This window comes from Haliaeetus albicilla, chromosome W (genome assembly GCF_947461875.1).
Source record: "Haliaeetus albicilla chromosome W, bHalAlb1.1, whole genome shotgun sequence".
Taxonomy (NCBI): domain Eukaryota; kingdom Metazoa; phylum Chordata; class Aves; order Accipitriformes; family Accipitridae; genus Haliaeetus; species Haliaeetus albicilla.
The window spans coordinates 5,462,712-5,486,561 of NC_091515.1; the positions used below are offsets into that span (position 1 = coordinate 5,462,712).

The 23,850-nt window shown below is 45.6% G+C and overlaps 1 protein-coding gene across 4 annotated transcripts in view; it reads right to left on the reverse strand.

The window, feature by feature from the left end:
- Nucleotides 1-23,850, reverse strand: part of SETBP1 (SET binding protein 1) — a 264,409-nt gene that overhangs the window by 213,723 nt on the left and 26,836 nt on the right. The gene's annotated exons all lie outside the window — the stretch shown is intronic.

Genomic DNA, 23,850 nt, shown 5'->3' on the forward strand with positions numbered 1-23,850 from the left:
GCAAGTCCTTGCCAGGAATTCAACAGCCCACCCTCACCCAACACTGCTGGCACAGACCCTGCAACATCGATAACGTGCTGGGGCCAATGGAGATTTACAAAGAAACAGGGTCCCGTCACCCTCCTTTTGTCTACAACCAACAGTTTGGGAAATAAGCTGAGCTCAAACACCTTCTTTTTGTTGACAACCCATCGGACTGAGTGTGATCCGAGCAGCAAGATCCCTCACATTAACGTGGTTCTTTTCTGGGGATTATTTGAGTTGCTTTGGTGAAGCTTATTAGATCTGGACATCTTGATAAATCACCATGGCAGAAAAGGGCTGGGATTCCTGGTTTGGTCAAAATGTTCCTTGAGCTCAAACAGTAACACAGCCAATTGAGTCCCCACAAACCCATTGCATTTACTTGCTTTCCCATAGACACACAAACAAAGACATTGTCTTTTTTTCAGACTTTGCTGTCCGCAGCTGAAAAATAAACACTCTCAGCATCTGCTGGGCAACAGAGGGAGAATTTGCTCATGTGCAGCCGTGGAGAGTCACGAGATTTCAGCTGGATAAATTTATATGGAAAAGGAGACCTCAATATTAAAGTAGTTAATGAGTTTAGCCAAGTGGAAGCGCTCTGCCCTAAATGATGAGGAAGGGAAAGGGCACGATTAATATGAATTGCAGCCATTGCTCAATGTCAGGGTATGGAAGAGAGAAGACCCTTGGTGGCAGGAATTATAAACAGGCAGATAAACTTCTGGTCACCTCTTGAGAGACTGCAACCTGCCAGGTGTGGTGAGATCTCTTACTTGGTCACCCCAGCATCTCACAAGTCCCAGCAAGGTCAGAATATGTGCAAAAATTATCTTTTCTCCTCTTTCCAAAAGAGATGCTGGGGAAAAAAAAAAGACACTGAAAAGACTGTACCTACACCTGATACCTAACCAAAATGCCCAATGTTTGGGCTGCTGATTGCAACCTGTCAAACTTCGAGGTGTTCAGGGGACTACCTCCAACTCTTATTCTCTGCTTGTGACTCCCATCTATAAAGGTATTTTGTTCTTGCCCCACTATTACAGTCCTTCAACAATTAGTACGTAATCTCTCAAATTCAAAAACCATTCCCCAGAAAAAAATGATTAAACTAAAATGTAAAGCAATTGTATTAAATTATTATGTTAGAGATAGGAAACTGAGGCATAGGGAGAGATTTGTCCGTCTAACCAAAGACGACTTTCTGGACACCCCGCAGTACACGAGACAAGTTACAGATACAAAAGGACCTAAGGGAGACCCACACATTTCCTAAGAGGGAGCTGATGGACAGCCAGGATACCTTAGGGTGCCTATAGCAGCAACACAGACCTGTGTTTAGGAAATTGGATCCATACATGACTTGGTGATGGTCAACTTGTACTAGTATTCACTGCAAAGTCATAATGTTGAAAAAGATACTCCAGCCCTTTTTACACCACAAACCAAGAAAAAACAAACAAACAAACAAAAAAAACCCAAACATTTTTAGACCCTTCTCTGGCTTCTAAGATATACTGTCATGCAACCTGATCTCATGGCAAACTATTGCCCTGTTCTCCTCTCCATCTGGAAGTATCACCAGCTTTATTTAACAGAGAGAAATTGTAGGATGTTGCACACAATCACGTAGAAAATCAAAAGCAGAGAAGAAATATGAACCCAAAACTTGACAGTTTTTTCTTTTTCCCTGACAGTACAAGAATGAAGGGGCTCTTCCATTCCCTAAAAAAGCAAATGAAAGCAATGCACTGGATGAATAATCCCATCTCCTTTTCCAACTGCAGATGCACCTCTCCTAATGCTCATTGCCTGAATTAGCTACTACCTCCACCTTTTTTTAGGACAGCTTATTATGAGCAGATGCTTAATTTGGGGATAGGTGTCTAACATTAGGCAGCTAAGTTGAAAGGCAAAAAAAAAAAAAAGCATATGGACAACATTTGCAGCCAGTCGCAACTCCGTTCAAGAGCAGATGGAGGCCTTGTCATTCAGGGGTTTCCTCGCATACACCAAGCAGTTCAGTGGGGATAGGGAAAGGGGCTTCTGTTTGGATGCTTCTGTCTGGAACCAGATTAGAAGAAAGCACGCTTTTCCGCAGCACACGCCTTGTGTTACATTAAACATGCATGTGCAACTTCAGCTTTTATTCAGCGATCTGAAACAGAGCCCTCCAGGGTGCTAAGGGTCAGTGAGTTTTTGTTTGTTTATCTGTATGTTATTTTACAGTTTCTAGTGCCCAAGGAGTTTGTTAAGAAATTAAAACACCTCGCTGGGACTATCCTGCTGTGGTTGTTGCCTCCTAATATATCCCTCCCTCCTTCGTCCAGCAGCACCTGATGCTTACAGGGGAGGGAGAGGAGAACACTGCAAAGAGAGGAGCCTTATCTCACTGGGTACTACAGATGTTTGGTCTTAATTTATGGAGCATCATTTCCATGTTTCGTGGCCTTTTAATAACAGGATCAGGGAGGAGTACAGTGATCTTGAAAGCTCAGAGATATATTGCTACTAAATGATCCTGTGCTGCCTGCTCTTGATGCAATGTTCCAGTTTAGAAGCAGGTAGGCACAAGGATTTCCAATGGAGGAGCTCGCTTTGCCTTCTGCTGGCTCCCACCCATCATCGGACATCCCCCTTTCCAAGGCAAAGAGCAAGAAGCATCCTTGGTGAGCACTGAAGTGCAAAGTACGTCTGTCCCATTATCCCTCCTCTACGGGGAGCCTCACCCTCCTCCTTGCACCACAGGCTCTAGCAGTTGGCCAAAGTTTGCAGAAAAAGAAGAAAAATAACAATAATAATAGTAACAGACTTAATTATCTCAGCTGCACGGGTGACAGGAGCCGATCAGTTGCCAGTTTTAACAGCCTGTGGTCGAGATACACCAAACTGCGTCACCCAGAAATCAAATGAGGGCCGGTCACAACTCGTTTCACACCAGTGGCTCTGGAGGGAGGCACAGGGGCACACACAAATCACTGCCGCCGGGGCAGCCCCGGAGGGTGCGGTGAGCCCACAGCAGTCCCACACGGAGCTGCCAGCCCCGTTTAAAGGAATCAGACACAGCACACATGGCACTGGTAAGCCTCCATGGAGTTGCCAGGCTCTGGAGGAGTTGGCTGGGATTAACTGGGGGATCTCGTCTTCCTCCCGCTCTCCCAAGTCTGCAGCTGGAAAGATCAGCTCGAGAGGTGGGCTTGGCTTAGCAGCACCATGCCATGTACCTTGCAGCCGCTGGCAGGTCCAGCTGGGCTCTGACCTGCTCGGTTTCCATCAGCCTTCCTTGGTTTTGAGCAATGGCCATCGAAAATACTGGCAGTAGCCTCACCCCCAAGAAGCTGGTGCAACCCATCTCCATTTAGCCCCTGGAAGATCTCACTGGCCAAACCTGGCCCTGGCTTTCAGCTGTTCATACTCTCTCCATCTCTCCTGCCTTACAATACCCTCAAAATATCCCCAACTAACAGATGAAAACGTGAGGTGTAGAAAGGATAACTGAGCCTTGGCCCATGGCCACCTGGGGAAGAGCACAGCTTCCAGCGTGGCCTTTCCAAGGCTTTTGTCAGCATTTCAGCTGCTGAAGCAGCCTGGCTCTTCACGGAGAAGTACTTTTCTGAAAGAGCTTTGTGAAGCTGAGCTGAGCAGCGCTTCACAGCCTCTTCCCTTTTCTTCCTCGCCTGTCTTACGCCACCAAAATAGCTCTCCAGCATGATACCCACATAAACACAGCGATCGTGCCTGCTCAGGAATGACAAGTGTGTAGGGAGGCGATGCTGTCCTTCTCTGACTCCTTCTTCATCCACCCAAATATCCCAACGTTTCCAGGACTGAAGAGCACATTTGCAGCCACCTCCCCTGCCATCCTGCACCAAGCAGGCTGCGCAATTCACTCTGCTGTCTAGCCACTGAGCTTAATAGCTATTTTTAAATAAAATCATTACTGTTTTTCACTATGGGCTACTTAGTAACAAGCCAAGATGAACATGGTGGGTTTATTATTTATTTTTTTTCCCTAGGGCCATAGTTCGTTTTTTCACCAAGAAGAAACATGTGTATAGCACTGCAACAGCGAACCCTAAAAAAAAAATCCCCACGGGTGCATAAATGATGTTGGGAAAAACAACGTATTCAGTGTTTATGTTTTTTACGCTGTTCTGTCAGGGTGATCCACACGTCTTAAAGAACCAGTGCCCAAGTGCCTACAGTGGTAGAGTGGGAGAGGAGAAGGGGAGAAACGAAGGGAAATGAGAACTGAATCCAAGGTGGAGGCAAGCGGCAGTACAACAGACAGCTGGTGTTTGGGTGGTGGTAAATCACCCTGAAATGAGCCTCTTCCCTCAGCTCAATGAGGCCTAAACAACAAAGGAAGGCACAGCTTGCAGCCGGACAGCCTGCTAGCCAACCACAGACACACATGACAGCTTCATTCAGGAGCCCGGAGTCAATACAAAAGCTTCGAAATCAATCCGACATCCTGCGACCTCAAACAATGCGCCAAATCTTCTCAGAATTGGAGCCCCAAATGAGGGGGAGCAGCATTCAAGGGAGATCAAACCGCAGGGCTGGCATTGAAAGGGACTAAAAAGGAGAAGAATGTTCCCAGTTTATTAATGGCGAGGTCTGGCCGGCTGCATCCCAGCCGCCATAGGTTACGTTCATTAAAGGGCAGCGCTTTGCACGTATTATGCAGAGCGCCCGGAGAGTATGTGTGTGTGCGTGTGTGCGCGAGCGTGCCCCTCACTTGCTAGAGATCAGGATGTGCCTTTCTGCTTAGCACTGTTGTCTCCATCAGAAATTCCTCCTGTGTGAACCGCAAACGGGGTTTTTTCCCACTTGAGCGACTGTATGGGCACAGACGCGCGCACGCCCTCGCACATACACACACTCTCTCTCATCCCTGAGCCTGAAAAGCATAAAGGAACTCAGACAGGCTCTTTCCAAGGAAAAAAAAAAAAAGAACCCAACGTTTCACATCCCCTTCCCTCCTGGCCATACTTTCAGCTCACACACACACAAAATCTATTACAAAAGGCTGAAGCGTTATGTGATTGCTGTTGCTGCTGATGGAGTTGATTGCTCCATAAACCCTTGCCCACTCCTACATGTCATAAAGGACCCGGTCCCACAGCACAACAAATCCACAAAGAGGAGAAAAAGAAAAAGAAGTGCTTCGGTCTCAGGAGTTGCCCCCTCCGGGTAGGATTGCCTCCTCTGGGGTAGTTTCACCTGCAGCATCTGTCTTGTAGCACTGCACACAAATGGCACCCTTCCCCCTACAGCAACAAAAAGGCCAAGCAAATCCTTTTTATCAGCTTCTCTTTGAAGGCAGGTGGAGAAGTAGAATATAGATACACACACACACAAAAAAAAAAGATAAATACCATTTGTAAAAGTACTGTTTGGATTTGCCTGTCCTAATTATCTTCTTTTCAGCTGCCACATGTTTGAAAGAGTCAGACCTTGCAAGTTTGCTCCTCCTCAGCTGCGCGGCCCAAGACGGAGCACTCGCTAGAGGAGGTCAGACTTGAAAAACGCTTCTTTTTTGTGCTGAAATGGGAGTAGATGAAGAGAAAAGGTTGAATTTTTCAAAGCCGTCTGTGGATTTTGATGCACATTTCCCATGCGTTTTCACTGAAGATATGTCAAAGTCCAATCACCTTTGCTTTTAAAGTGTCACACTGATCTTATGTTCAGAATAGATACGGCTCTGGGAGCTAGTAACCTCTCTCAAATCTGGAGAAACTTAGGTGCACAGAAACTGAAAACAATAAGTGTTCCTTAGGATGCAGCAATTCAACCACATTTTATTCTTAAAAGTTGGGGAAATTAGCATTAAGGCTCTACAAAAAAACTTTATGCTTTACTCACCCTTTACCTCACTTTTCTACACTATTATTGCCACAATTCTGGAGTCCTTGGAGACCATGAGCATGATCCCTATCTCCTTCTCTGAGAAGACAGCTCTATTTTTACCTTGTGATAATGTTATACAGATACCAGAGGGCAACTGGGCAAAGACAAGTATAGCGGATTCAACAAGCTTTTTCTCCAGCACAAGGTAAGACAGAAGATTAATTCTACATGCAGCACAAGAAGAGGTGATATTTGAACTCCAGGTGAGAAGACCAAAGAAGTCCCTGTCTGGTTTATCAACAGTACGACAAAAAGCCTCTCAATTAGCTTCAGTAAAAAGATGAAAACTGCAGCCAGGCTGGGTGAGTGCCCAAAGATGTGGTAGATGAGTGGTAGGAAATGATGGAGGTTTGCAACAATTCCTAGTCCTGCAGATGAAACAAAGTCTGCAGGGATCAGACAGAGAAAGATTCAACGTTAAGTTTGCTGGGAGGATAATAAGGTTGAAATTTTTAATTTTAAAATACATTTTTCTTCACACTGAAATAGCACTTTTTTTTTTTTTTCAGCTATCTAGCGAGTCCAAACGTACATTTTTCAAATTCAGGAAAACTGAGCTCTTATTTGGATGAGCTGTTTTGGTTTGTTTTTTTTTTTTTTTGCTTGCTTGCCTGCTTTAAACTCTGCTATTTGAATAATTTAACAATCTATCTTAAATATTTCACGAATAAATCACAGGCTTGTGTTTCTATTTCATGTTAAAACTAATCAGTGGAGGAATGCCTGAGCTGGAAGTTAAAATTCTGCTCCTCCAAGCTGGCGATGCATAATCATTTCTCTGCAGACTCTCTGGTGTATAAAAACTTCTCTGCAGAATTAATGTCATATAAAAAGTTCTTTGTGCAGGCATAGAGCACAACCATGGTCCAGGATTGTCTGTATCCTGCCAAAAGGGCTCAAAATTTCCAGACCTAATTGGTTTGTAGAGTTTTCCTAACCTGCCAAGCACAAGCATGGAGCTCAGAGCTGAATCCCATCCACGGGTGCATCGAGCCAGGGTCCCACTTTGACAGTCAGGATGCTGATAATATTCACAGAGCTCCAAATGGTCCACATGTGTGATAATTTTATTGGGATTCCATGCTCATTCCCATCAAAGAGGAGCAAAAAAAGTCAGATGTTGTTGGCCAAAATGAGAGATTTTTTTAAAATGCCTCTGGGTTGAAGGAGATAAAAGCCTGTACCAAGGCACTCCAGATCTCATTGAGCATCAATGGAAATAGAACTTTTCAAGTTCCTAAATTGTGTAGACATTTTTAGCTACATTTCAGTGAAGTGAAGTTCTGATGCAAAATCAACACATTTATAAAACCTAAGAAAAGTACACCTACCCCTCCTTACTGTCTCCCAAAGTCCCAGTTCATCTAAATGAAGCCAGGAAGCCTCACTTATATGTAATTTAGTGCAATAAACTCAAATTTTGTTTCTAAATCATTGACATATTCAAGGCAAGACCCACTTTGGTCTCACTCAGAAAAATCCAAAATATATGAATGATGTGAGTAGGTAGCAAAAAGTTGATAGGTAACATATAGAATCCAAAAAGCAAAACAAAAGAGAGAAAAGTGAATGCCAAAAAAGAAGGGAAGGGGAAAGGGGAACAGCTGTAAACTACATTATTACTAAGCTGCCTTTCATTTTGCTTTGTGTCAACTTTTTACTTAGTTTTGTAACAAAACTTAAAAAGTGATGCCTTTTGCTTCAAAGAAGCCTACAGTGGATGATCTCACATTGATACCTAGAGTCAAGTATGAGCAAAACATACACAATCATATGCACAGATAAAAATCATCTTGGGCAACATGATTTCTCTTCTGCAGCTGAGCAAACGTCTCTACATCACAGCTCCCAAGACTGGCTGGAGCTTGCCTGGGGGAGGGTGGGTGAGGTGGAAATTGGAGACACATAGTCCTCCTCCTCCTCATTTGAGGACAGACATCTCCATCTTTCCTTCCCATGTGCAGCTGACAAGACTTCCTGCACAAACTGACACGGAAACAGCTAATTTACTGTTTTGTGTCAGGAATGCGGCCAGGGCTTCGGTCCCTTGCACCCCAGGCTCCCTCAGCTGGGCTGCTTCATCCCAAAAAGGGTCTCCCCATCCTCCTGCCCCTCCCCTCCAAGACACACTCCTCCTCTGCTGCTTTTGTAACTTATGTCCCTGCAAGCTACTTCCCAACAGGAGTTGAAATTAAACAGGCTGCCCATATGCCATGGCTCACTTGTTGTCTGTTCCCCTCACTGCCATCTGGCCTATTTGCTCAGCCAAAGGGGAAAAAAAAAAAAAATTTAGAAGAAAAAAAAAAAAAGAAAAAGGGGTTAGGGGAGAAGAAGAAGAAGAAGGATAAAGCCAGACACAATGAGGACGAGGAGGGAGGTGATGATGCTGTCTCTCGCATCTGCTCCTTGGCCAGGCTCCCAGATAGATCAGTAATAGAGAGCAGCAGAACCAGTGACAATTAACCCAAACACAGTCCTGTTTATTTAACCTGTTCAGAGAGATCAGCTCATGTGCTGCTCCTCTGGCAAGGAGGCACCACACTCCAAGGAGCTTCCCACCGAGAAACCTCCAGCCGCAGGAGGCAAAGGGAGATCCTGATCTCCTGAACCGAGCTGCAGAAAACCCCCCGGATTCCTCAGAGCACAGCAACTGTGCTGCTGGGCTGAGGTTTTCCTTAACTTTCTAAATCGCCTCATTTTTTTTATACAGTAGAACAGGCAGAAGAGCAAGGAGAGATGTGACTGGGTGTGGGGGGGCAGTTGCAGGTCTGCCCTGGTTTCGATGCACACTAATTTCTAAAGCTCCTGACCCTACAAAACAAAAGGAAAGGAAAGAAAAAAAAAAAAAAAGAAAAGAAAGAAACCAGAAAAGAAAAAGCAAAATGATCCCAAAACATCTTGTTATTTCCACACTGCTTCTCTAAACACAGAAAAGTTTTCAGCCCTGCAAGGTGATGAGCACAGAGATTTTTTTTTTTTTTTCTAAAAAGGAAAAAGAAAAGAGGGTAGCTCAAGAAACTGCATGGCTCACCATCACTAAACATTCATGCCAGCGTGGGGAGAAAGTCTGGGAGCAGAGCTGTGGGAATAACAGAAGTTATGTTTGTTTTTCAAGCTGAAATGAAAACTTCAAGATTAAAAAAAAATAAAATAGATTAACTTGAAAAATAGTTTTCTAAAAAGGACAGATACTAAGCCATTTACACAGCAGAATGAAAAGGGAGTAAGAAAACTGCTTTTTCAACACCTTTTACTGCTTTTTCTCTCTTTCTTTTTTTTAATTTGTAATGAGACATTGCATACACGTGCAAAAGCTGGTGCATGTGCTGATAAGGAATTTAATTGCGTTCCAGTCCTCTTACCTAGTTTCGCACGTATTTACCTCCAAGAAATGGGAGCAGAATTCATCTCGTGTTTGTCTGCAGAGTGCAAACTGCGGGTAGCACAGAAGCGTGTGCGTGAAAACACGTGCCTCGCACTGAGATAGGTATCAAAAGCCATACGGTTGGTTCGTCTCAAGGCAGACACCGCTGAGCCATGAGATGACGATAATTACCATTAGAGCTCCATGAGATCATGGTGGGGAAGCCCCTGTGGGGAAAGGCGGTCAGGAAGGAAAAGCAGACCTCCTCTGTCTGAGGCAGCAGGGGTTGTGTACAGGCACGGAGAAGCCCCAGGTGCTTCCCAGAAGAAAAGGTGTTGCTGCACAGACCATTAGGGAAAGATCCTTTCCATTAGCCGCGTGCCTACACCTGAGTCCTTCACAAACACAGAGGAAAAGAAGAGATGATCCTGCCTGAAGACACTACCTTCTAATTCACGCTTATGTTTTCCCATTGCAGCCTGACTCTATGACAGGGCAAAACTAAGCAGGTTGTTTTCACGCATGATCATTCCTCTGCTTGCAGCCACTGAGCAAAACGAGTGTTGCCTGTCTTAGGCTCTCCATTCTTCTACAACTGCATCTGCACATGTAGATAAGTAACATGCAGAGTGTGGTAACGGGTGCCCCAAAGCAAAGTTTATGTTGATTTTTCCAGCAGCTGGGCTTGTGGTCCCTAATAATAGAGAATGACTCTTTCCCCATCCAAGTAGCCCACTTGCAGCATTCAGAAAGGAAGAAATGCTTTGTGAATGCAAAATACTTTGTGACAGTGGAAACAGAAACCAGAAGTTCGCCTAAAACTGAAACACAGTAGCGTTTCCAACTTCAGCACTGCTGCAGCCACTCGGCAGTGGGGGCCTCCAACTTTGGGAACCGTTAAAAGCAACAACAACAACAGCCAGGGAGAAGTCCTCTGCGATGAGATAAATTCCACCACAGGTTTCAGCTGACATCACCAGCCCATCCACGTTGTGCTCTTGTGGTTTATGATCCTACCACGAAGCACCTCCGTGGAGTCATTCCCTCCTATCTTACTGCAGCCCATCCATTATCCTCTACCTAATTGCTTCCACAGTGCCGCTGCAACACAGATATTTCCTACAGCTGAACATTTGTATTCCCAAGAGTTGGCACCTGCCAGGTCAAGTTCCTCAGTCTTTACATTTCATGTTACTACAAGAAGATGTTGCAGTGAACAGAAAAGCACATGGAGCCAGAAATCAATGTGATTCCTCCATTCAGATTGTCTTTTAAACAAAAGGGGACTTGCTAAAGATCATCTTACACTATTCTATGGAAATAGGATGGAAGGAAAGGGGAATAGTGTCAAGTGCAATCTGTCCAATGCACCATTAAATCGGAATTCCCCAGTTAGGAATAACAATAAACTGCATTAAAGTCATTGGCAAGGGGGTGCAGTATGGAAAACTGGGAAGAGGTGTGGGGGAGTGTTGGATTTTTTTGCGGTTTTGTTTTGAGATATGGGAGCTGGAAGCAACCAACACAGAGCTAATGGCATCCAAGTTGACTCCTGAACACTGTGCACCTCCCTGGGGTCTCAGCTTCCCACAAAACCAATTAATCCTGTGAAGAGAATGAGGATGGTCCTCATTTTGTAGCTGGCAGTGAAAGCCCCAGGAGATCCCCTGACATGCCCACTCTCAGGATGGCATCTGCAGCAGGTCAAGGAGCAGCAGGTACCATCTTTCACATCTCTGACTGGAGCTTTTTAGCACCAAGTCACTCCAGAAACACATCATTTCACATTTTCCCTCTCTGTAGTGAGGTTCCAAAATACTTCGCATCTGCATGTTGAGCTAAGGGAAGATGCTGTCCTCTCATGACTACACTATTGGTGTGACGCTGAGAAATTTTGGAGTCCTCGACTTGCTTTCCCTCTGCGAGTTTTTTGTATTTGGAAATTCCCTTTAACTGTCCGTGATTTTCTCCCTCCTCCCATGTTTAAGGGTAAGAAATCCTTTCATTATAGGACTGCTCCAATGGGCCTGAGAGAAGTTTTTCAAGCCAATATTAGGATCATCTCTAATCTAGCATACCAAAGGTGTTCAACCATGACTCTTTGATTTATGCCAACAGAACCTAAGGCCTTCAAAAGCTCTCCCATCCAAATATTGGACTAATCCAGGCATAATGGATCCGTCAAGATCTGGATAATTCAACCTCCAACAGGTACAAGACCACTAGTAATGAAGCTCAGGGGACTGTGTTTGCCCATCTTGGCCTTACAAAGGCTAAAGGACTTTTGTTACCCTTAAAGAAGAGCTTCCTCAGGGCCATACCATGCCTAACCATGCCGGCAAGAGGGGGAACGCACTCAGGGACTATTGCTGCGGCACAGTGCCCCTCGTTGGCCAAGGAAGCCCAACCACATCACTAGTATGAAGAGTCAAAGATGCAAAAGCAGCCTGAAGACCTGAGCCCCTCCATCCTGAGAGTCCCACATCCCCCAGCCGTGAAGCGGATGGGTGTTGGTGCAAGGCCACAATGCTTGTCTTAGCTGGTGGTTCTCACTAGGTTCTCAACCTTAGGGATGCTTTAAGGCCATTTGCCTTCCCCAACTCCCCATGTCAGCTGTCTCAGCGCCCGGGTTGGAAATTAAAAAAAAACAACAAGACTTTGAGTCACAATGGGCCACAAATCCACTGTTTAAGACTGGACCTAAGCCTACGCCTTCATACTGCTGCAAGAGCTGGACCTAAAATTACAGGAATCAGAGTGGCGAGTCAGTGGCAAGCGCGAGGACGTAGCAGCAGCCAGCCAGGCAGCCTAATTTGTGGCAAAGAAGACAAAGCATGACCGAAAGCCCCTTAATTCCCAGCAGAGGCTGGGGGAGCCCAGGCAGAGCAGCAGGGCCAGGGCAGTGTGGTGGTGGCCACAGCTTCTGCCCGCCGGAGCCAGCCTCCTCACTGGCCTGCCTGGAGTTTCAAAGGCCTAAATCAAACCAGTGGGAGGAACTTGAATGCTTACAAATCTTCAGTTTGGACTTGGTTTAATAATGGTGTCAGTTTAAAAAAAAAAAAAAAAAGCCCAATGATCTCTCCTATCTAGCCAAAACTGGCCAAAAAAAAGTATGTTCATTTTCATTTAAATTCCCCAAAGGCAATGCAGAATTTTCTGTAGATGTCTGAAGTCTGAAAAACACTCCAATTTCTGCACATCTTTAGTCTTTGAAAAAAGAATTACATTTTTGGGGAAGGCAAGGACAACTTTCTTTTCATTCAAAGTTTGAGGGAGATCTTTCCAAAAAAAACTTATCAAACTTTACCAAACTCTTCTTTTTCTTCAACTCCCTTTCATGTTACCTCAACATTTTTTTAACATTTGATGTTCACTTTCACCTAAACTTGCTCATTGTATTTGCCTGAGGTGTAACAAGTAAAGTCAATGGGGGAAGGATAAAGTATATCTATAATTCCTAAAGTATTCCAAAAAGGCAGTGTCCTGTAGGAAATGGGAATGAACTGAGCCACTATCCCCATCACAAAATGTTGCAGCAATGGGGCAAGCAACTGAATTAACCATATCACAATGTTGATAGCTCTTACTGTAAAATACCATTCCTCTTTTTAGCCCCAGATGCTAGGAACTGCATTGCTTTGAACTGTTATCACCCATGCCTCCCACCCACTCATTGGAGAAGATAAAAATCAAGGTCTGGACTGTTGAGTCAGATTACAAACACCCAAACAAGTCATTTACCCAAACTTGTTTTTGGTCACTTCTTCTCTGAAACTCTGTGTCATGGGGCTGCCAGGAGGCTCTTTTAACCTATTCCAGAGAAATGAGACACTGAGAACCAGAAACCACATGCAGGGAAGAAAAATAGTAAATAAATTTGCTTTGTGAATGGGGCAAATTTCTAAACTTCTGGTCAGAAGCTGGTTCTTCTCAACATAAAATCCTGAGCAACTGAGTAGATGACCCTGGAGAAACATTATGGCCTGGAGGATAAAGCACTGGAAACTGTGAAATTTAAGCTTTTTGGAACAGTGGGTCATGTATGAATAACCCGTGGCAACTCAGGTTACAGCTGTGAGCCTCAGTTTCCCCTGAAAACTGATATCCAAACCTGTCTGGCTCTCCCCACAAAAAAAAAACTCTACTAAAAGATGTTAATATTATGGGTATTATTTTAGAAACTAAAACTTTTGAGGTGACCAAACTCATCAGTTCCCTGAGGGAAGCTCTTCTCTTTTTGTTACATGAAAAAATACAATTTCCCACTCCAGATTGAGCTCAACCCTCACATCGTTACAGCTGAAGACATTCCGGCAAAGCTCAGAGTTTCCATTTCTCTTGGGCTTCTTCAAGTCTCCTTTTTAGTTTCAGTTTATATTTCCTGTCTCACACTCTGCCCCCCCCCCCTTTCATTTTTGGGGCTTCAAATTCAAACAAAAACCAAAAGCATTGCTGACTCAAGATGTTTTTGTATTTCTCTCATTTTGACTAGAAACCAGAGCAGGCCAAATAAAATGAAATGATGCTTAGGCATCACTTTAGGGTTCAAAATGCTTTGTAGACCTTAGGAAGTACCTCCTTTATCATAGAGGATGGCATGTGCTGTCAGATCCCTTCTTTGCAGAGAGGGAGATCAAAACAGAGGAAGTTTAATGGCTTGATATTTTCATTTTAAGCACAAAATACTTGTTTCCAATTCCTTGGCTTGCATACTGGATGCCCCTGGGTTTTGGAGTCCAAACTCCTTTGGAGTTTAAGGCCCAAACCTTCATGCAAATGCGATGCAGCATATGTGCTGAAAATATTCACGATTAAATAAAACCAAAGCTCCTTTGCTGAACACAGAAAAGAGAAACTTCCCTTTTGGAAGTGAACAAGGGTTCATGGTGGAGAACCATGGTCTTTACTGCAAGACACAGTTTAGTGTTGGTCTCAGATCTGCTGGCCTCTCGACATCCCCAAGCCAAATAAACAATGAGGTGTTTTTAACTGAATTTGATTGACTTCTCATCCTCTTGCTCATTTTTTTTCTGGCAGGGTTGCAAATGAAGGATCAGCTCTTTAGCGACTGCAGCTAGAGCCATTAAAGCTCCCTTGCTCCCTGCCCTGTGTAGACTGCAGAGGATGAGTGCTCACATCTTTCTCCTAATTTCAGCACCTGGGAATTATTCCCCATATCCTGCAATTTTGACCTCTTTTCCTTTCAGTGCCACTTGCACTCAGAAAGCAAAAATCTAGTCCTGGGGGAATATACGGGATGTTTTACATCCCAGGACAACACTTTCAACACTTTGCTTTGGGACTGAAAAAGGAGGCAAGACAATCACCTGCTTGAGTGAGCTCTTTGGACGAGGCAAACAAGTGTCACTTTGTTCTCACTTGTGCAGCCCGGGCAGAGACTGAGGGGGGTAGGGGAAGGTCAAGACAGACCCGTGATTTAAAGCCAGGAGGATGGTTTGGTGACTGGGGGCTGGAGCTGGGGGCTTCACTTTCAGCTCACACTGATACAGAGCATTATGCAGAGGGAAGCATGTTAGTGCCTCAGTTTCCCCACTGTAAGGTGGTGACTGTGCTACCTACTCCCATCACAGGGCTCCTAATAAAGCACTCCTGAATCAAGGCACAAATCTGCAGCGCCGAGTAACCAAGACACCAGCCGCTTCATGGCCATACAGCTAGAAAAGAGTTGTCCCTTGCCTTACTCCGGGAGCAGGAGTATTGCCCCAACCCTGTCACCCGCTTTCCAGGGCCAGCTGTACAGCAAGACCAGCAGAAAGGAACCCTGGCAGACCTCAGCAGATGATCCACAATGAAGGACAAGCTCTCTTTCCCTTTGCTTAACAACAAAGTTTTGGACCTGCTGATGAACGTTGAAGCTTTAACCAAGCCCATATTGACTATAAATAAGCTCCCGACTGCCTCCTGGGTATCTTTAAGGAGTGCATAAGACTTCAATGGCCCAAACACAACACAACTTGCTGGCCATGAATAGGATATACCCCTGCCAAAACCTTCCTCCACTGCAGCTATGGCATTCTCCAGAAAACATTTTATAAGCCGGTCTCTGAGTTTTATGACATGAGCGTATAGAAGCAAACGTAAACTCCACTGACCCTTGTGCTGCTTTTTGGCTCAAGGAACTGCTTCTTTTTGCATCTTTCTGCCCCTTCTCCCCAGCTCCTTAACTAACCACAGATTCTAAGTAAGGAGGAAATTATGTTAATTGAAACCTTCTCAGTACATTATCAGATTTAGCGGGACCATTTGGGGAAGGGGAAGGCAGAAGGCTTAGGGCAGAGGGAATGTGCAGGACTAAATCACCCCTTGGAGGAAGATGTCAGGGTGTGAAAGGCCAGCTAACTGCTTTTGGTCACATCAGGCTGGAATTTTCTTCCCCAAAGTACCACCAGAGCCTCCCACCCATGTCCAAGAGCAAGCCAGGGATGCCGGAGGACCGGGTCGAAGCAGGACCCAGTGAAGCCGAACTGTGATGCACCAGACAAACACAATTTCTATCCCTTCGCTTTCACAATGACTGTTAACAGCCCTGACTGGGCACGCAGGCATCACGCATCAGTCGAGCTTGAAACGCAGCTGACTATTATCCATGCTACAAGCGAACGTACTTGAGGGTTGAGTAGTTGTCATGTTTTATTGACACACCATCAGATCTCAACCGCATCGTGCACTGAAACAGCTCATTCACCTCCTGACCAGCAGATGATAGCTGGATCCTCACAACACCCATATTTTTCATCATAGCACCTCCATGCAAGAAGCTAGACTTGCAGACCAAGACTTCTGTGGCTGCAAAAACATCAGGAATGTGTCAAATTCTGCTTGGGAGACATTTTGAGTTCAGAGGGGGAGTATTTTGACGTCATGGTTGCATGGGAAAAATGACCGAGCAAAACATAAGCACCAGACTCCAGGGATTTCCACAAGCCTAAGCACAAAGTTTTTGGAAACAGGTTTAGCGGGAATGCTGTTTCCACTGAAGTCCTCCCCTCTTTCCCCTCCCCGGCTGGCTGACTTTCACAGAGTCTCGATTTGCAGCCTGCCTGAATACCACTCAAAATATTTTCTCAATTAGAGGAGAAAACAGGAATTTGCCACTTGTCTGCCTCTATTCTGCTGCCTGTCAGCATTCAGCAAATATTTCAATCGTAGCCCTTTGCATGCTGCTAGCCCTGCTCATTTAACCTTTGGCCCTTCTCTAGGCTAATCCATCGGCCTTTACCTTCAAATCTTTACAGCCAAGGGCTGACTGAGGGCTGGGCTGGCAGGGAGGATGAAAGGGGTGGGGGGGATAACTTATGCCAGACTCCAATATTAGAATTTGGGGGGGGGAGCAGAGAGGGTGCAAATCTCTGACCGTACTCCTCAAAGAATTCAATATAACAGCAGCTGGGATTTGCGCTTCCACATCTGGGAGATGGTGAGGAAAATTAACACATTTTAAAAAAAAAAAAAAGCAAGGCCTCCATCATCTCGGCTCTCCTCCGAGCAGCCAGCAGCATCCTGAGACAGGTACCTAATTGCCCGCGGAGCCTTTGCTCTTTTTCTCCCACCTCGGCCGCTCTCCCTCCCGTCTCGTGTGTCGCTGAGATTAGTAGCTAACGGTTCCACTGTCAAAAGCACATGTGATGAAAATAATGCCCAGAGCGCAGCCTGTCAGCCTCAGAAGCGCCTGCTCGACTTTGATGGCGGAGGATCCCGAAAACCCGCGCCCGCCTGGCCTCCCCCCTGGCTGGCCGCTCAGCCGAGCGTCCATCGCAGCTCTCCTGGGGCCGTGCCCAGCCGCCCGCTGTATGAGAAATCGCTGACCCTTCTGTCACGTGTACGCTTTAATTGTTCACATCGGTATTTTGTTTCTCTCTACTGTAGACAGTTTGCTGTCTGTTATCTGTCCTTCATATGTAATTAATTGTGCTGTCTCCCGGCTCATTAGAAACAAGCCCCTCTCCTCCCCTTCCCCCCTCTCCCCCAGCCAAGTCACAGTGTGCATTATTTAGGTTAAATCATGTTTAAGTAACTACATAAATAGTAGGTCGAGTTTGCCTTTTGTCTGGGATGAGACTGTTGCTTGGCTCCTTTCTCAACATGCCAGACCAGGAAAGCCCTTATCGCTGGAAGCTCTCAAAGGGAAACCCTCACTGGGCAGAGCAGCCGGGCTGCCCCAGGAGCAGGGGAAGGTCCTCCAAGCAGAAGGCTCGTCCAGTAGGTAACAAGAAGGAGCTGCCAAACTTTAATAAGGCAGGCGTAAAAGGCAGCGCTGAGGAGCAAAAATCCTGCCAAAAGGATGTTCATCATCTAGCGAGAGGTAACAGCAAGAGGAAGGTGAGGTTTGGGGTGTTTTTTTTTCACCTCCGTGGCTTATTCTAGCCAGCGAAATGCACTTCAGGTGACATCACTTCACACACCCGGGGTCACCCGCTACCATCTGAGCAGACCGCTCTTGGAGCTACAACATTGAAACTCAGGTGCTACAATGCAAGTGAAAGACTTCTGAGCTTTCATTCAATTAAGAATGAAATGATAGTTTCTGAAGTGGGTTCCCTCAGTGCACCAGTTTAAAAAAAAAAAAAAAAATTGAGGATGTGGGTATACAGGTTCAAGCAATCTAAAAACCAACATGAATCATCACCTCGAACTCAAACAAAACCTGCACTGAACTGTCTTAAAGGGTTAGAGCAGTTAAACTAAAGCCTGTAAAGTTCATTTGCTCTCTTTTCTGGGCCAAAGCTTAATGCCCTTGTAGACCATTTTCCTGTGCAAAAGCACCTCTAATATCAGCTGATGTAAAGATTTGAGGATTTAAATATCTGCTTCTAGCTGGGAATAACCACTAACAGAATGAGCATGAGAAAGCTTGTTTCCTCGAGATTTCCAGCTTAGCTTAAAAGATTTAATCATCTGGATGAGCTTGGGGTGAATCACCTGAACTTTTGGATACTGACTGCAGCCAAGACCTCCCATCTTCTTTGTGTATGCACATCCTTGCTGATAGACCTGGGCTAGCCAAGTGCTTTAACTGATTGGACCGGGCTCAGCTTTGCTGGATTGCCTGCACAAAGGTTGTGAAGGGCTTCAGTGAAGTCTTCCACATGAAAAGCACTGCAGACTTTTTCCAGCAGTGTTATATGAAGCTAAATTACTGCTTGAGAAAACTGCTTATACCAGGAATGCGAGGCAATGAAGTTCTCTCTTCCCAGCATAGTCTGGGCGCAGATGATGGCAGAACAAAAGCCTTCCGGGCCGCCTAAGACCAATGAATCTCACCAGTGACATGGGAAGACCACCATGAAAAGCCAGGGCATAGTTCAGTTTTCCAGTCTATCTACAGCTGGCCCTCTCCACCACAAGGGCTTAAAAAGGATGGAGGTCACGAGCGTGTGTCATGCAAGTCACTGAAGTTGTTTTATCAGAGACCTTCAATCTAAACTTGCTGCCTTGGCTTAATACAGCTGCTGATCTACCAGGGAAATGCGCTGCTACTGAGCTGAACCCACCAAAATGGCAGTCTGGCTTTCCATCCCTACCCAACTTGCCCTCCTAATACCCCTTGTACCACTTCAGGAGGAGAGAGTTGCCCCTGCAACTTTTTCCAAACCTAGGCAGACAGAAATAAAATATCTACAAGCTTGGTTCATCAGAAACACACCCAGCTTTTAGGTGATGTTGTATTATTAATGATATATGCTTTAAAAAAAGGAAAAAGTTCTCAAGAAGGAAAGGGGAAAGGAAGGAAGAAAGAAAAACATACACGAGTGGGGGAAGGGGGGAAAAAGGACAACAATCTGAGACTTTCAATGGGAATGTCCAAAAATAACACAAACAGGATCTCCCTGCCATCTGCTCCGATCCTCTCTGAATGGCTTTCAAAGCAAAAAGCCTTGCCAAAACCTGACAAACAAAGCACCAAGCATCAGTTTTAATGGAATACCAATACTGCATTCCCCCTTCCCCCCTTTTTGCTACATATACACACACCTTCCACACCCCTCCAGTTGCCAAATAAATGACACTATGCAAAAAAATTTGCTTCGGTTACGAAGCTGAATAAACAAGGAATAATTTTGCAAGTGCTCCCATATGTCTCTGCTTCTCTGCTTACAATGGACACTAATAAGATTTGCCATAACTAATTCATTCTTTCACACCATTACCCTATTCTCTACCTTAAAAAAAAAAAAAAAAATTAAATTCTGCCTATCCCATGTTCATTTTTCCTCAGCTTTCACGCAGATGAAATACAAGGGTTTCAACAGCAAAGCCCACTCATCACAGAGCAGACACTTTCAACTTAGTTAAGGCCCTTCAGTGAGGTTTAAAGGTGACTTTTACTGAACCTAAAGGAACAGAAGAATGTTTGTCACTTTTTTGCTTTGATTTTCCATTCTCATTTTAAAAAAAAAAGAGATGTCTAAAGGGAATGATGTGGAATGGGGAGGCATAGGAGAGCTGCAATCTTGGCACCAAAGGCAATGTGTTAGTACACATAAAGTAGAAAGTCTTGACTCCAAAGGCAATGTGCTAGCACATATAAAGCAGAAGTGAAATTCATTAGTTGTAAAAACCAGCAACTCTCCTATCTTTCACTTCAGCCCAGCTAAGCGAAGCAAACACAAAGCAAACACCCAGCAGCAACACCCAGGAATCGATGCAGCCCGTGCTCTGCTTTTAGTCCTTCACAACTAAATACAGTGCTGGGATGCAGAGATCTCAGTGAAGGGCAGAAACTTGGGGGGGGTTGGTTTTTTAATGATTCACATCTCTCCTGACAAACCTAAGAAACAAAACCAAAATGTCTAAATCCACACTTCTTTGTTGCGCTCTGGTCCCTCAGCTATTGAGGTATTTTTATGTGCCAGAAGCACACCTTTAGCAGTGTTGATCAAGCTTTTTCTTTTTTTTAAAAAAAAAAAAAAAATCTGAGGCCTAAATTACTTGAACAAACAAAAGAGTTTTCCCTCCCTCTCTCCCCTGCTGCCAACCCCCCCAGTGCTGGATCTGCCCCTCCTCCTCCGGCACACAAATGGCCTCACACCAGACGGAACGGAACGGAGGGAGGGCTCCCAATTATGCTTCTTTATTAACGAGGGGCCACAGCGGGGAAGGGACTGGGGCGGGGTGGGGGACAGACAGCGGCTGCTGGCTCCTTCCCGCTACCCAAACTGGGGAGCAGAGATTGTGGGTAATCTGCTGGGAAGGAGCCTGTGCGAGAGAGCTTTGGGCCACCTGCCAGCCCACCCCATGCCATGGGATGCCATGGTGGGTGGGCATTGCTGGTCTGCCCCCCACCACCCCATCCAGGAAAGGGTGGCAGGGAAAACCCACAGGGCCCCCAGTTGTTTCTTGCAACAGCCTGTGGATCGGGAGAGCTGGGTGCTGGGAGTCTGATGAATGCACCAAGCCGTGGGGGTGGAGGCAGGATCCTTGCTGCAGTTGGAGCAGCAGAAGGTGGGATGCCCTGGGTGAGACACCTCTGGGTGCCTCAATTTTCTGCTTGCAAACTGGGGAGGACCTTAGGAAAGTGCTGAAAACCTATGCTCTTTGGTAGTATTCAGACATGATAGTTACAGGGCACTGCCTTCAATTTTCTGTAAGTAGGATCCGTCATCTGAGTCCTTTCTCCCTATCTCTGTGGTGATTCATTTTCTTGTTCCACTAGGAAAGATAGGAGGGTATTTTTTGAGAAAAAGCCATGGTCAAAATCAAAACTCTTCCCTTCCCTCCCCTTTCAACCTCAGGCCACCCTTTGCATTCACCCTTCAACTTTGTGGCATCACACCTGATGATAACCTTCCTGAATCCCTCAGGCCTCTGATTTACCCATCAGACCCTCTCCAGTGCTGCCTGCGTGGCTGTCTCCATCTGGCAGAGCCCAAATCCTCCTTTCTCCTTACCTCACTGTTTAAATTCCTCTCCCACTGGGCTGCTGGCTATTCCTCAGGAACAAAGCACAGCCCCCATGAGCAAACATTTCTACCCATCTGTGTCCAGCAACCACAACAAAAACGGCTCCCTTTACTCCCAATGCCCCCCATAATTTTTCCCCAGACCTCACAAGACACTTGACATCTTTTCCGACTCCTTCCCTACTCTCAAAAACTAGACTTGGTCTCTTTGTCCAGTCTTTGGGTTTGTTTATTTATTTACAGACCTTTATCCTACCTGTGCTCCTTGTCAAGTCTGTTTGGGGTCAACCTCTATCTGTGTTTTCATATGAGTGGCAAGACTGTGGGTAAGCAGTGAAGATGCAGGCGAGCAAAGGAGGCTATAAGGAGAGCATAAAGCATTTCGACTTTTTCTAACTAGGGATTAACACATGGGTTTTAAACAAGGGGACTCCCTTCCCAGCTGACAGCAGCAGCTGCAGCTTCTGACTTGCTCGCAGAGTGGCAGGGAATCAAATCAAAGAGAAAAGAAGAAAGAGGACAACCCTTCCTTGGGGAGTAGGAAACACAATACGAGCTATTCTAAAACCCCTGCAAATACTGGCTTAGTTTTAGGTCAGGCTCTCCTTTCCCCTTCTGTCCCATGTCTCCCCCCCCCCCTCACAACAAAGGGAAATCGGTATTTTTCAAAATTCTTCTGAAAGCCAACCCAGCAGATGGTTCTTTCCATGCCGGGGAGGGAACAAAAAGAAAAACCTGCCAGGATACACATCACCGAGATGTGACAAAGATGGGCATGGTGGCTGGCCTCTGACCCAGAGATTTCACATAGGCCTATTAAACCATGTGGCCAAGATGGACTGAGTCAACTTACGTCTCCAGCACACAGCTGCTGTACCCCATGGGCTCGTGCTAAGTTTTATTAGCTTAAGTCAGGCCAAATAGACTGAAAAAAGATGGGGTTTCTCTACATTTCCATCCCACCTTTTCAGCACCTTAGGACAATCTCCCATACCAACGTCTTAGCAGGTGGAAGTGAAGTTCAGCAGCGAAATTCACAATGTAATTGTAAAAGGCTTATTTAGACAGTAATTAGCAACTGTCCTACTTCACTAGTCTTACATACGCATCAGTAATATGAACTCCCACAGACGCAGAAAGTCAAGGGTAAGTCCCTGTCAGTCCTTTCATCACACTCAAATGCTTCAGGTTGAGGATCTGGCTGTCCATGACAAGCTGCCCTCCCTTTTCTTTAAAAACTCCTCTTCCCTCTAGATGACATCGACAGCCAAATTCCCACTCTTTTCAAGGGTGCCCCAAGCAGACTCAAGGGCTCCATATCCCAAAAGCTCCCAAGTTGCCTCCAAGGATGAAGCATGACTTGGTTACGTGCCACGTCTGCCAACCAAAGCACAGGGAACAGCAAAGGATGTGCTGCCCTCCTGCAGAGCTGCCCTGTGCTTCACAAATTCCCATGAAACATGTTGGCAGTTGCTGTCCCCGAGTGACTAATAGCAGCTCCTGTCCACGCCCAGAGTCAATGACCTAAGGACAGATCGATCCCTCCCCATCACGCTCTTCCCAGTTCCTCTTGCAATCGCTGTGCTGTAAGCCACAGAAGGAAACAGGCTTTCCCCCCCACCTCTCCTTCAAATCAGGAATATAATTACAAGTAATGCAATGGAATTAAGACAAGAGAGAGAAAAGGCTGGAGGGAATTCGTCCTAATGATTACATAAATTATTGAAGAAAAGTATCCCATGGAAAGCGAGAGGCTGTCTTTGGGAAGAGTACTCAGCTGAGTGCTGGTGAATGCAACATCAGAAAACAGGCAAGACAAATTAATTATGCACATCTAACCTGTACATACATGGGGTGTAAGAAGTAAACCATGTTGTCAATCCAGTACCATTGGTTCCCAGTGGAAGATGCAATAAAACAAGTGCCTTCAAGCTCCCCACTAATACAGATTAGGTAGGATACTGGTGTAGGGACTTGTCCCTGCAGCTGCAAATACTTCGGTGGGAGGCAGAAACGAGGGCTCATCAAGCCCCTGTTAGTGCTGCTGCTCCCCAGTGAAAAAAAATATCTGCCTCAGGTCTATTTTTCTTAGTCTTTAAGGATGAGCTTTCATCAATTTAACCACCTGGGAATACAGCAGGTAAAATTTAGGTGAAGCTACCCAGGCCAGCACAATATTTTAGCATATGCTGGGGTATGGGGGAGCCTACTGAAAAAACAGTCCATTTAGAAATTACAGTGTAAACTCTACCTCAAAGGTATGAGGAAACTATTTCCTAGGTATCCTCCTGGGAAACGCTTGCCAGTTGCGTTACAGAAGTGCCTTTTCACAGAAGCACCAGGTGGGGAACCAGCGATAGTGCCCCACGGTGAAGCAAGGTCGTAATCAGTGGCGACACATCCAAACGTCCACTGCTCAGCCCTCTCCTCACCAGACAGAGCCAGCAGAGTGGGGCCGTGGCCTCTGGCTCATTTGCTTGTGCCACCGCATTCCTCCCAAGAGCGTTGGGCAAGGCAAAATTACCCGCAAATCCCCTCAGGGCTGATTCTCATCTTTCAGCCGTGTGGATGGAGAACGGCTCACACGAAGCTGGGAAGTGCTGAAATTCCTCAATGAACCACCCAGGT